The sequence below is a fragment of the Terrapene carolina genome, unplaced genomic scaffold (assembly GCF_002925995.2).
Source record: "Terrapene carolina triunguis isolate 2854851 unplaced genomic scaffold, T_m_triunguis-2.0 Scaffold210, whole genome shotgun sequence".
NCBI lineage: Eukaryota > Metazoa > Chordata > Testudines > Emydidae > Terrapene > Terrapene triunguis.
This window is the reverse complement of record NW_020664561.1, coordinates 43284235-43297007: the sequence shown is the minus strand read 5'-3', so window position 1 is coordinate 43297007 and position 12773 is coordinate 43284235.

Genomic DNA, 12773 nt, shown 5'->3' with positions numbered 1-12773 from the left:
TGAGTTGGAAGAGACCTCAGGAGGTGATCTAGTCCAACCCCCTGCTCAAAGCAGGACCAACACCAATTAAAGCATCCCAGCCAGGGCTTTGTCAAGCTGCATTGGCAAAAGAATGGAGATTATCTGTATGTGATGGTAGACAGGGCTCCTAAAGGTACACAGGGTGTGGTGACCAACTTTGAGATCTTCCGAATGAGAGAGCAGCAGGTCCCCGTGGATGTGGTAGAAATGAAAGAAAGTATCATAGCCTTTGTTTGGGAACCAAATGGAAGCAAGTTTGCTGTATTGCATGGAGAGCCTCCCCGAATTTCTATCTCCTTTTACCATGTCAAAAACAATGGGAAAATAGAGCTCATCAAAACTTAAAATCCTCTAAGGATGGAGATTCCACCACCTCTGTAGGTAACCCATTCCAGTGCTTCACCACCCTCATAGTGAAATAATATCCAACCTAGGGAAGAGAGTTCCCTTTTCCCAGCTTATTCACTAGGCAGGGAAATCTGAAATCGGAAAGACAGGAGGAGCTGATGCCTGGCTGGGTACCTTTTGGAGCTCTCTACCAGTAGGTGGAGCAGCAGTGCCTGATAGTGTGTGCATCTGCCTCTTCTACAGAAAGAACTGTTCCTTCATCCAGCAACAGCTCCAAGAGGCATGGAGGACAGAAGACAAGACACCCATACACATAAGCTCCTCCTCCACTTCATGGGGGAAAGATCCCAGGTGCAACAAATTGGCCCTTTTGACTCCCTCTCTCTTCCTGGCTTCTGTGGGCTTGGGGTCTAGGGTGCAGGACATTTAGGAAAATTTAGGGTTCATATGTGGCTTGATGGAAGGGAATCAGGCAGGATGGAATGCGATAAATGAATGGAACAAAGAGCAAAATAGGGAGGAACAGAATGGAGCGTGGTGTGTGACCAAATGCATCCCTGTATCCACACCCAATATACTATCATAATAATCTTTGTACAAAATACGCTTTCTGGGGTATCATTTGAAAATTAATAACTCACTGATCAATAATATGGTGAAATGTGTGTAGTAACATTATATGTAAATTTACAAACGTAAGCTAAAATTATGACTGAAGTGTGTTTATCAGATAAGTCTGGGGCAGGGCTGCCTGGGGGGGGCAAGTGGGGCAATTTGCCCCAGGCCCCTGGCCCCGGAGGGGCCCCCACGAGAATATAGTATTCTATAGTATTGCAACTTTTTTTTATGGAAGGGGCCCCCGAAATTGCTTTGCCCCAGGCCCCCTGAATCCTCTGGGCACCCCTGGTCTGGGGAGTGAATAAACCTGTTCCTCAAAGACAAAGGACAAGCTGATGCCTCTAGCCAGCTGTCAACAAAGTTGATTGGACATCACCTATCATATGGCCATTCTTTGGCAATGAAGGGGGACAGCAACAGATGGATCTGCATTTTAGCAAGCAATAACATGGAACCTCTTTCACCTTGAGACTCCATGTCTTCGTCTTCACAGCAGGAAAGAACTTTATTTAGGGGTCACCCTCAGGAAAATGCATTTCAAAGGGTGACTGAACTATAAAAGTAAGGGACAAAAACACCTCGGGATCTCTCTTTCTTTCTCTCCTACCTCTCTCTCACTCTTTTTCACCTAAGAAGACAAAGGAACCAGTCTTTGAACTTTGGGAGGGGTTCTGACCAGTTGCTGGGAGCATGTGATAAGGATATTACCTTGAACCAAATCTAGTTTTAATTACTAGAAAGGGTTTTGTCTTTATTTCTCTTGTTAACTATTTCTGGCTTTAATACCTAATACTTGTACTAACTTAAAATCTCTTTCTGCAATTAACTAAACTTGTTTTATTTTTTAATCAAAACTAATCCAGTGTTGTGTTTAAACTGAACTGTTTGGTAATTCCAATAGAAGTAACAAACTATTGTATATTGACCCATACAGGGGCAATGGATCTTTAATATCTGAGCTGTCCAGGAGGCAGCTGGACCATCAGAACACACATTTTGGGAGAAAATTCAGAACTGGGAGTGTGTTGGGGTCACCCTGCAGATAGTAACCAAGGCTGCTGGGAGGCAGAATGCAACTGGAGTGTTGCTAACAGGCTGCTGAGGTGCTGGACTAGGGCTGTAGCTATACACACACACTCAGGGTGTGACTTGCATGCTGTTTGCTGTTTGCGAGCAGCACAGGTTGGGAGCTAATAACAGCAGAGTGTTGTGAGGCACCCAAGGTTGCAGGGCAGCTAGTGACACAACCAGCCACTGGTCTGGACTGCACCCCAAAATGTGACAGAGGGATAAAGGGACATTTGGATGGCAGAAGGGAGAATAAGTTAATTACGTGGGAAACTGAAAACTCAGACGAGAAGAGAGGGGTTTAGATGTGGAAGCCATAAAGAATCAAAATCAGCCTGCCAGGACAGTGAGACAGGTGGAGTTGATGGAGGTCATATCATGAGGAATAGCGACTCCTCCATACAGGTGCTCAGGCTAAGAATCAAGCAAAGAAGGCAGTTACAAAGGGGAAGTAAGTCCTATATTATAGGGGATTTTGAGAATAAACTTTTTGGTGGGAGAATCTGATTCTTTCCCCCTCCTGTGGCTTTAAAGGGGAATGAGAACACCCAAAGACAGAAAACTATCTGACTTTGTCCTCTGATTAATAAATAAGTATGCCTTTCAGAAGGGATTGTTTCAAAAGGAGCTTGGGTAATGTATTCAACTCTTAAAAGGGAAGAAGTGAAAGTATGCCATGATATTTCCTTTCCCTGAGATTTGTAATAAGGTAGTATTTGCATTGCACTGTTAATCCTAGTAGCTGTATAGATGGGGAAAAGACACCAGCTGTCAGTAGAATGAGAATTTATACATTAATATTTTATAATAATGGGAATGCAACTGAATGTTAAAAGTTTAGATGTGCTGTAGTTACTAGTAGAGCTGATCAGAAAATGGTTTTTTCATCTGTGAAAAACTGAGATTTTGAAAAAATGTCATCGCAAATTGGTCATAAGCCAAAATTTTGCAATATTTCACAAAATGAAATTCTGCAAATAAAGCATTTTGGATCAATCAAAATGTTTTGCTTTGACAAATCTGAAACATTTCATTTTGATTTATACTCTTTTTAATATATTTAGTATATGAAATATATTTCAATACAAAAATTCGTTTTAAAATGAAAAATCAAAATTTTTCATTCAAAAAATGTCAAAACATTTTAACAGTTTCAAACCTTTTTTTCCATTTTTTTCTAAATGAAATTTCATCAAAAACAATAGGATTTCCTGAAAAAAAAAAGCCATGTTGTCAAAATGGCATTTTCTAATGGAGAAACATTTGGCCCTAGTGTACATCATCTACCAACTCAGGGGATTTCAAAGCCATACTAACAAACAGCCTTCATGCTTTCTCTCATCCTTCCCCCTCACACTTGGGAGGAGTTCCCTGTAAACATCTACAGAACCCACTCACTATCCTCCTTCAGATCCCTCCTTAGGGATTTGAATCTCTGATGTACAAATCTGTGATGCCTACAAAAACACCCTACAATATTAGGCAGCAGGTATGCTAAGACCACTGCCTATCTTGCTGACCAGTATCGTCTCATTGTTTCCCTGTACTCACCTGTCAGTCTGTCTGTATCCATCTGTTATCTTTTGTTTATACTTAGACTGTAAGCTCTTAGGGGAAGGAACTGTCTTTTTTGTGCTGTGTTTGTAGAGTGTCTAGCACAATGATATTCTGATCCATGATTAGGGCTCCTAGGCACTATGATAAAATAAATTAAAAAACCATAACAACAACAACAAATACTACCCCAGACAGGAGTTAAAGATCTATTGCACTTCTTGAAAATAATGTGAGATCTTAGCTACCATTAGATCATTTAATAAAACAGATTGCAGTGTTGAAGGCTGTATATTGACCTGTTACTACATCATAATGGCCATAATTTCTGTCTGCTGAATCAGCCTTTACATCATTTCTTTATAAGCTGACTGAAAAGCACTACATAGGACAAAATTCTATTCTGTATATAGTATTCCTATGAAACTCAAAAAATGGGGCCGGCTAGACAGGACAGGAAATGGTAAATGGGTTACAGTCCTTCAGCTCTTGGTAACGCTTTCAAAACTACCTCAACTGCTCTATGTCCTGGAGGTGTTCACCATGACTGTTCAGTGGCCTATGTAAAATGAGTTGGTGATCCAGTTGCAAGGTAAAAGCTGTCCAACTTCTCCAAAAAGGTGATTATAATTAGCACTTTCCCTTGTTGCATGAGTGTTACTGGTCCTCTGTGCTGGATCCACAGAGGCTATGGGTCTATTTCAGCCCAGACTACAGAGGCTTGGTTCTTTAGCTCAAGATAATATTTTTAGCACTGGAAATTGCTGGTTCAATCACTGGTGTAACAGCCAAGTTGGCAGCCATCACACTTAGAACAAAAGACTGATTAGTTCTGGGGAACAGTAACATACTTTCTCAACCCTAGTAGTAGTCCCAGCTGTGCAGTGCAGTTTAGACTGAATCTATCAATGCTATCACCACTCCGTAGGCAATCTTGGTCTCCAGGTGTCAATTCAGCACCTTTCATGAAGTCTAAGTTTGATAAAACAATACATAAAATCAGTAAAAGTTTAGATTACCCAAACTTATTTTTCAAAACAGAACCTGAGACCTTCTACACTGAGTTTTAGCCTGAAGTGAATTTTTATAGCTGAGTTATAAACAACCAAAAATAGGAGGTTATATAATAAAAGTGCTGACAGTGTCTTAACTACAGCCTAGAGTTGCAAACAGCAATGCTATAATGAGTCAGACTCATTGTGTCTTTCACAGGCCTGGTTTCATTTTTAGAAGTATAGTGCTGATGGCCTACATTTGCACTACATAAACCTTCATGATGAAATATTTTACCAGTTATCTTGAAAAGAGGGGAATAAAGATCATTTGTGTTTAATTAGCTCTCCATTTGCCTACAGGCTTTAGGAACTAGGAAATTTGCAAGCTTGTTTTTACAAATTAGTTCTGAAAGTAAAATGCGTCTTTTCTGTTTCTCCATCAAGGTAATGTGCATTGCTCACATTTATCATTTTTTCCCCCTAATGAGCTGTTTCAGATAGTCAGCGGCTTTTTCTGCTCTATAGTTCACTGAGGGCACTGTGTTATCTGCATTATTCATTACTGAAACTGTGGTATATCTTGGTTAGAATCTAAACACAAAACAGTTCCCAGGCATAACCCTATGTCTTCTGTAAAAATCATGAATTATGTAACGTGCAAATCTTTCCACAATAACATCACTTCGTTTTTTTCCTGGCAAGCCAGTCAGCTATTTTTATTAAATATTGCTCATCTGCCATATGGACTCCTGTATTCAAGTTAATTATGAAACTGAAATGTGGAGACACTTTATGAATCTGTAAAGTCTTTTTCCAATTAAAATTATTTTAGGACACCACACATACAGAAATAATTCTTACATGATTATGCACATCAAGAACAAGGGATTTTTTTTCAATATGCCACAATGTTACACAAGTTCTCTCATTTGTTGTTACTTTTGGTGTTTTATCCAGAGTTTAAACATGCCTCAGTGAACAAATTCTATTATCATTCAGTGTGGGTGGCATAATATGAAAAATCCACAATAACTGCAGCAAGAGCAAAGCAAATACCAGTAATGAAAGAACTGCAAAGATCTGTATTCCCGATTGCTGGGGCTAGTACTCTCAGCTTGTTCCGAGCCCTAGGTGCATAGGCTGTATATGCAGAAATGGGTGACCTATGTGAAGAACATTCCCCCACTAAAAGTAGAGAATTCCATTGTTATCATGTGGGCAGGATCATTTGCCCCCAGAAAGGAAAACACGAATGAGGATAGACAGTAAATTTGTGCTGATAAATTAGATAAACCCTTCATTAGGGCATCTAGCTCTCCTTCTGCCTTACCTCATACCTTATGCTGCTGCAGATGAGCATGTAGCAGACTGAAGATCAACATAAGCCTGTAGTCAGGAAAGTGGCAGTGTTGAGCATGCAATAGAAAGACAAGCACAGGCATTCTTTCACTGAGCACTACAAATGCTTTTGAGTATTTTAACAAAGCTTCTTCATAGTTTAAAAAACAGACTTGCTTTCAGAAATGCTTCCTCCAAAGGGAACTTATCATCCAAGAAATGCACATTTCTCTCACATACAAAGCATGCTCTTTTATGTTTACAGTTGCTCCGCATATTTTGTTATACAGATGCTTTGCTAATTTCAAGTGGCTAGAGAAGTTCTAACAAAAGAGAAGTAGGCAACATCCTACTTTTACAAATAGAAAGATGTACCAGTGCTTTATTGTAGCATTACATTTTCCCATTGCTTTCCCAATGATATTCATGCTAGTGCCAAATGCTAAAATCTGTACAGGGATTAATAATCCCACTATCCTTAAATTGCTTTGTGGAAGACTACACAGTGTAAATCAAAATAATATTCTTACATGTTTTGATAATTGACTAGAAACTGATTTGTGCCTTTCTTCCCCTCTTACCTTAGCTCTATTGTCTTGCCTAGTCACTGTGAGGAAATGCAGGAGGAAGTTGTGATGAGTAGGCGGGCTGTGATAATGGTATTTGTATTTCTGGTCTCCCTCCAACATCAGAAACATTTCTGTTTGGCCATTGTGACCTCATCTTTTGGAAACTTGTTGAGAACAAACATTGTGTTACTTACGGCCTGGAGAATTTTCAAGGATGGCAGTAAGAAAGGCCTGTTAGATAATCTGTTGGATAATTGTTTGTGAGGAGAAAAGAACCCCACAACATCTTAACCATGAGTTCTTCTGTAACATCATAATGTGTGTGACATACATGTTCCAATTGAGCTCACACTTTTTCAAAGCGTTTCCCTGTGGATTATCTCAGGACAGAGATAAAGGCAAAGGAAGCTTTTGAGAGTGTCTGAATTGGAGCTGTCTCTTCTCTCTCTTAATATAAAGGAAAAGAATTTATCAAAGGGGTAGAGCTGAGGTCAGAGACTTTCTAGAAGCTAATGGTGCAGATATTCTCCCTAACACTGAGCCAGTGGCATAGTCAGCTATAATTACCAGCAAGGTTATTATGCATCTACAGTGACAAGCCTGAATTTCTACCAACAAATATTTAAGCTTTAGGGAAATCCTAAATTAGCCCTTTCCCCCTAGAAACACTGAGAAATAGAAAATACTTTGACTGATGAATGAAAAATCCGGTCCAGGAAAATGGAACAGAAGCAGTGAGCACATTCCCATGGGAGAGCAGGAAGTCTGTCAGTCCTTTTATGGGAATCTGAATGCAATTTCTGGGCCAGACTCTGTGAGCTTCTGTGAGCCACTCCTACTGAACTCTGTGAGCATTTCAGATGCTCATCGGGTGCTCTATAGCTATCAGGATTTGGCCTTCACTTTATAAAACATTCCAACAAACACAGAAGCCTGATAAACATTCCAAATTTCCTATTACTATCCATTCCACGGCTGTAATATGGAGTGTGAATTCATCACTTGTGTCTCTCACCTTTGGCTGTACCAGATTCACTTTTTAAATGGGCCTGTCAGTCTTCATGACTAGAGATGCACCTACATACAATGTGCAGCTAATGTACACAGGTCACTTATTTTAACCACTAAGCCATTAACCTAATATGGTAGAGTTTCATCCTGCAGCCCTGTCCCATCTGAGTAGTCCCATTGTAAGCATTTAGTTTGGAAGTACTGCATTCCAAGTGGCGCTTCCTGAGATGACAGTGAGCATAATAAATGACCCTGTACTTTCAGCATTGTAGGAAGTTTCATTGCTTGAATGTAATTGCCCTTCTGATGCACTGATCATCTTTGAAAAAGCAAACATCCTCTTGCAATGCGCAGGGTGACGATTTTCTTCAAGTTTCAGTGTAGGAATGTGTTGCTCCCTAATCATAAGCCCAGGAAAATGGCAAACTGTTCCCTTGGCAATGAGGCAGGAGTGACCTTGTTCTAGCGCCTATGTTTGGAAAACTTATTGGCAAGATGACATCACCCTTGCAGCTGGTGTTCACGCGCTTAAGAGATGGATTCGTTATCTTGTGTGCATGTATCCTGCCTGCCTTCTGAATGGGCAAAAATGTAACCACTAAGAAGGGTTGTAAACAAAGTAAGGAGAAGAATAAAAACCCCAGGAAAAGTTTTCCTGAGAGGCTTTTTGCAGGAGGCTTGTAAAGCTCACTGGCTACCAACAAACCTGGTGTTCTGTTTCCTTTCCTGCGTCGTCACCACAGCTGGTGACCCCGACGTGATACCCCTCTACTCACCGGCTGGATACGCCGAGCGCGCCCGCGGCTGTTTGCCGCCCCTTATTCGTGAGTATTGGGGGGAAACTTTCCAGTGCCCAGAAGGAGCACGCAAGAGAGTTACAAAAGATTATACGGCAGCGATCATGTGTCGCTGTCCCAGTCGCTCACATTGAGGACCTTCTAAGGGAAATAGATCACCAGTGCCCCTGGTATCCAGACTGCGGGTCATTACAGCTTTCTGATTGGATACGGATTGGGATCACCTTGTATAGTGAACCCCGTGCCCCAGTTCAGCATCTGCTGCTCTGGCAGCGTTGTAAGGAGGCGCTGGAGGGGGTCGGCCCCGACAGCCCCAAGCCGGTCCCCCTTTTGCCCACAGGTGATGGGCCACCCCCCTCCTACCCGCAGCTGACCCTCCCTGCGCCGCCGCCCGTGGCGGCGCCCCCCTGCCTACCGGTCGGGCAGGGGGGGCGCTGTCGCCGCGGCGGTGCAGCGAGCGCGCGAGGCCGGTCCCTTGACAGGCGAGGAATCCAGCTGTGGGTTCGAGGCGTTCCCCGTCTCTAGGCGGGATAATGGAAATGGGGGGGAGATAGTGGACTGGGAGGCTCTCCCATACTCGGTTCTGCGCGAGCTCCGCAAGGCGGTTCGTGAGACCGGGGTGCGGTCCACTTTCACCCTGGGGATCATGGAAGGTGTGTCAAACAGTTACTCCTTGCTCCCCCAAGATTGGAAAGACATGTGTCGCATGATGCTGTCTCCCGCGCAATACGTTGTGTGGGATAGCGAGTACCAGCGAGAGGCGCTTGCGGCAGCAGCACAAGGTGGGGGGGCCTATCTCGCTGAGCAGTTATATGGCACAGGGCAGTTTTCGAGCATCCCCCAGCAGGCGGAGGGCACGCCCCGGGCAGCTTATCCCTGGTGGTCTAGTGGTTAGGATTCGGCGCTCTCACCGCCGTGGCCCGAGTCCGTGGGCGGATGATGGAGGGGGCTACATCTCAACCTGTGGGGCCGTGATTTATTAATGCAGTTCACTGCCACCATCCATATTGATGATTAGGCATACGGCCCTCCCCCTCCGTTGGCTCACTGACGAGCCCGTATGGGTTGCGCAGTGGCCGCTTCCTCTGGAAAAGCTGGAGGCCCTCCAGCACTTGGTTAATGACCAGCTACGGGCAGGGCATGTGGAGGAGTCCACTAGCCCCTTTAATACCCCCATGTTTGTGATTAAAAAGAAATTTGGCAAGTGGCACCTCCTGCAGGACCTTCGCGCCATTAACAAAATAATACAGCCTATGGGTCCCCTGCAGTGTGGTACCCCTAATCCCAACCTTATCCCCTGTGATTACCGGTTGTTTGTAATAGATTTAAAGGATTGTTTTTTTACCATCCCCCTGCACCCTGAGGACTGGGCGCATTTCACCTTTACCGTTCTGGTTTTAAATCACTCCCAGCCCACTCCACGCTATCAGTGGAATGTGCTCCCTCAAGGCACGTTAAACAGCCCCACCTTGTGTCAGCACTTTGTTGCGCAGGCCTTACGGCCCTTTCGCGCAGCACACCCAGATGCCTTAATTTACCACTACATGGATGACATCCTGGTGGCTCACCCCATCCTTCCCGATGACTGGCTGGACGAACTGCGCCACCAGCTTGCAGCATATGGTTTAGTCATTGCGCCGGACAAGGTCCAGCGTTAGCCACCCTTAGAGTGGATAAAGACCCTTTTATAGTATGGGGTCTTAGTTTTGATTTTTGGCGTTTTATTTTGCTGCTTTGTTTAATGCTTACCCAATCTAGTGGTATTGTGTATACTACCCTGCAAAGGTGCTTTGTCTAAATACCGCATATAAAATAAAATAGTGGGGGATGTAGGAATGTGTTGCTCCCTAATCATAAGCCCAGGAAAACGGCAAACTGTTCCCTTGGCAATGAGGCAGGAGTGACCTTGTTCTAGCGCCTATGTTTGGAAAACTTATTGGCAAGATGACATCACCCTTGCAGCTGATGTTCACGCGCTTAAGAGATGGGTTCATTATTTTGTGTGCATGTATCCCGCCTGCCTTCTGAATGGGCAAAAATGTAACCACTAAGAAGAGTTGTAAACAAAGTAAGGAGAAGAATAAAAACCCCAGGAAAAGTTTTCCTGAGAGGCTTTTTGCAGGAGGCTTGTAAAGCTCACTGGCTACCAACAAACCTGGTGTTCTGTTTCCTTTCCTGCGTCGTCACCACATTTCAGTGCATGGCATCAGTGGAAAACTACAGCTGACTGAGAACAACTTAGAATGGTTGCTGTTCTTTTCAGAAAGCAGACAAGTCCACATATTTTCACAGTGTGGTGGATCATTGTTTCAGCTAATATTTTCAGGCTGAGATTTCATTCAATATTACAGACAATTATAATAAAGCACAGTTAAATTGAAAATGTGCTACTCTGAATCCTTAGATGTGCTGGTGGAATGGCTGCCATCTTATCTGAGACACCAAGGACTGAACTGGGGATTTCCAAAGCAAAAAGCATGATCAGCTAATACTCTCTAGCTAGGGCTGTAACGGATTCATATCTTTTTCAGATTGGGCACAGAGGGATCCCGTAATACATGCTCACCTATGGCTTACACTAGCATGATACAGTTCTAGTGACTTGAACCACTAGTTCTAGCATGGTGTTCTGGTGACTCACTTGTTAACATTTCCAACACACTTTAAGAACGCCTTTATAGCTTGAAGCAAATGTTCAAGCATCCATTTTAACTTTTATAATATTAATTGTGTCTAATAAAAGGCATTAATTTTCTAAAATTCTCATGCTCCTGAATAACTCCTTATGACAACTATTTTGCCAATGTTGAGATAATTATAAATAAGGTCTTTTCCCCATATATGGTGAAATATTACTTCCATTATTCATAAATCCTTATTTTCAGTGAACTCATTTCAACCATTGCTATAGATAATCCGATATTAAAATATTTATTCTTCCTGCCAAGTTACAAATGCATTGTTAATGTAATAACCTGAATTATTTGCTAAGGGCCTGATCTAGAATTACTTCATATGGGCCTCATTCAGCTAATATGGAAGTTTATTTCCCATCAACAACAATGCAGGTATATGTTGGTGACGTGGTACCACCTAAATGATCATACAAGTTGCTTATTCAGTACCCCAAGGCAATATCCAAAACATGAAGACATTTTGCGACAAATCAGAGATAAATAGATTTGTTAAATCTATGGATGAACAGTATGGAAGGACACTATTAATACCCATCTCTTTTTAGCTAGGCTTTGAATGGTTAAAAAGCTTATTTTAGATGTTTCATTGCCTGCACTAAAAGAAGCATTTTAATACTAGAGAAACGGGTTAAATTAATAAATGTTTTGAATATTTATATAAGAAAAGAGAAACTGCATGTAACTGATGTAATATGGTAGCAGTAAACAATCTTGAAAGCCCTTCATGCCCAGAACTCCCATACCCAAACACTGATAGTTCCACATGCAAAGAGACTTGAACTATCAGGCCTTTATGTTGCAAGAGAATAGAAGTATACAACTCGAGCAAAGCATATGTGGCTGGGTATCAGGTCCCCTGCAGCCTCATTTAAAGCTATAAAATCCAGTTTTTCATTTTTAAACTGTTCCTCTGGACACAGGTAATGCTCAAAGAGGCATTTTAAAGGCAAAAATGAAACTTTTAAAGCTTCAAGATGCAGTTGTGGGAAATCCGAGATGCTGGCTATGATGTGGCTGGTCTTATGGGACATGGCAACATTTTGCAGCTTCTCCTGCTGTGTCGCCACACTTTCAAAATATTGGTCATGTCTTTCTGTGGCATGACTGAAGCAAACTCCGTGTTACATGGAATGGAAAATCCTTGCCACTAGTGATATTCAGACAGCTATCGGCAACTGAGATGAAGAAGATCCCTGGAGCTGAAATGAAACTGGAAAAACCTGCCAAGGCCAGATGTCTTCAAATCAAAAACCATAGGCATGCGCAGCACATTTCATTAGGGTGTGTACCCAGGGAGCCCCGCCCTAGACCCGCCTCCACCCTGCCCTAGACCCGCCCCTGGCCTGCCCCATCCACTCCTCCTACTTCCCACCCCCTGACTGCACCCTCAGAACCCCCAACCCCACCTGCTCCTTGTCCCCTGACTACCCCCTCCTGGGACCCCTGCCCCTAACTGGCCCCCAGGACTCCATCCCCTATCTAAGCCTCCCTGCTCCTTGTCCCCTGACTGCCCCCCCTAGGAGCCTACCCCCTACCTGTCCCCTGACTGCCCCGACCCTTATCCACACCCTTGCCCCCAGACAGACCCCCCGGGACTCCCACTCCAACCGCTCCCTGACCCCTGACAGGACCCCCAGAACTCCCAACCCATACAAGCCCCACTGCTCCCTGCCTGCCCCAACCCCTCTCCACACGCCGTCTCCTGATAGACCCCTCCCAGAACTCCCGACTCATCCAACCCCCCCCACCCCCCCCCCC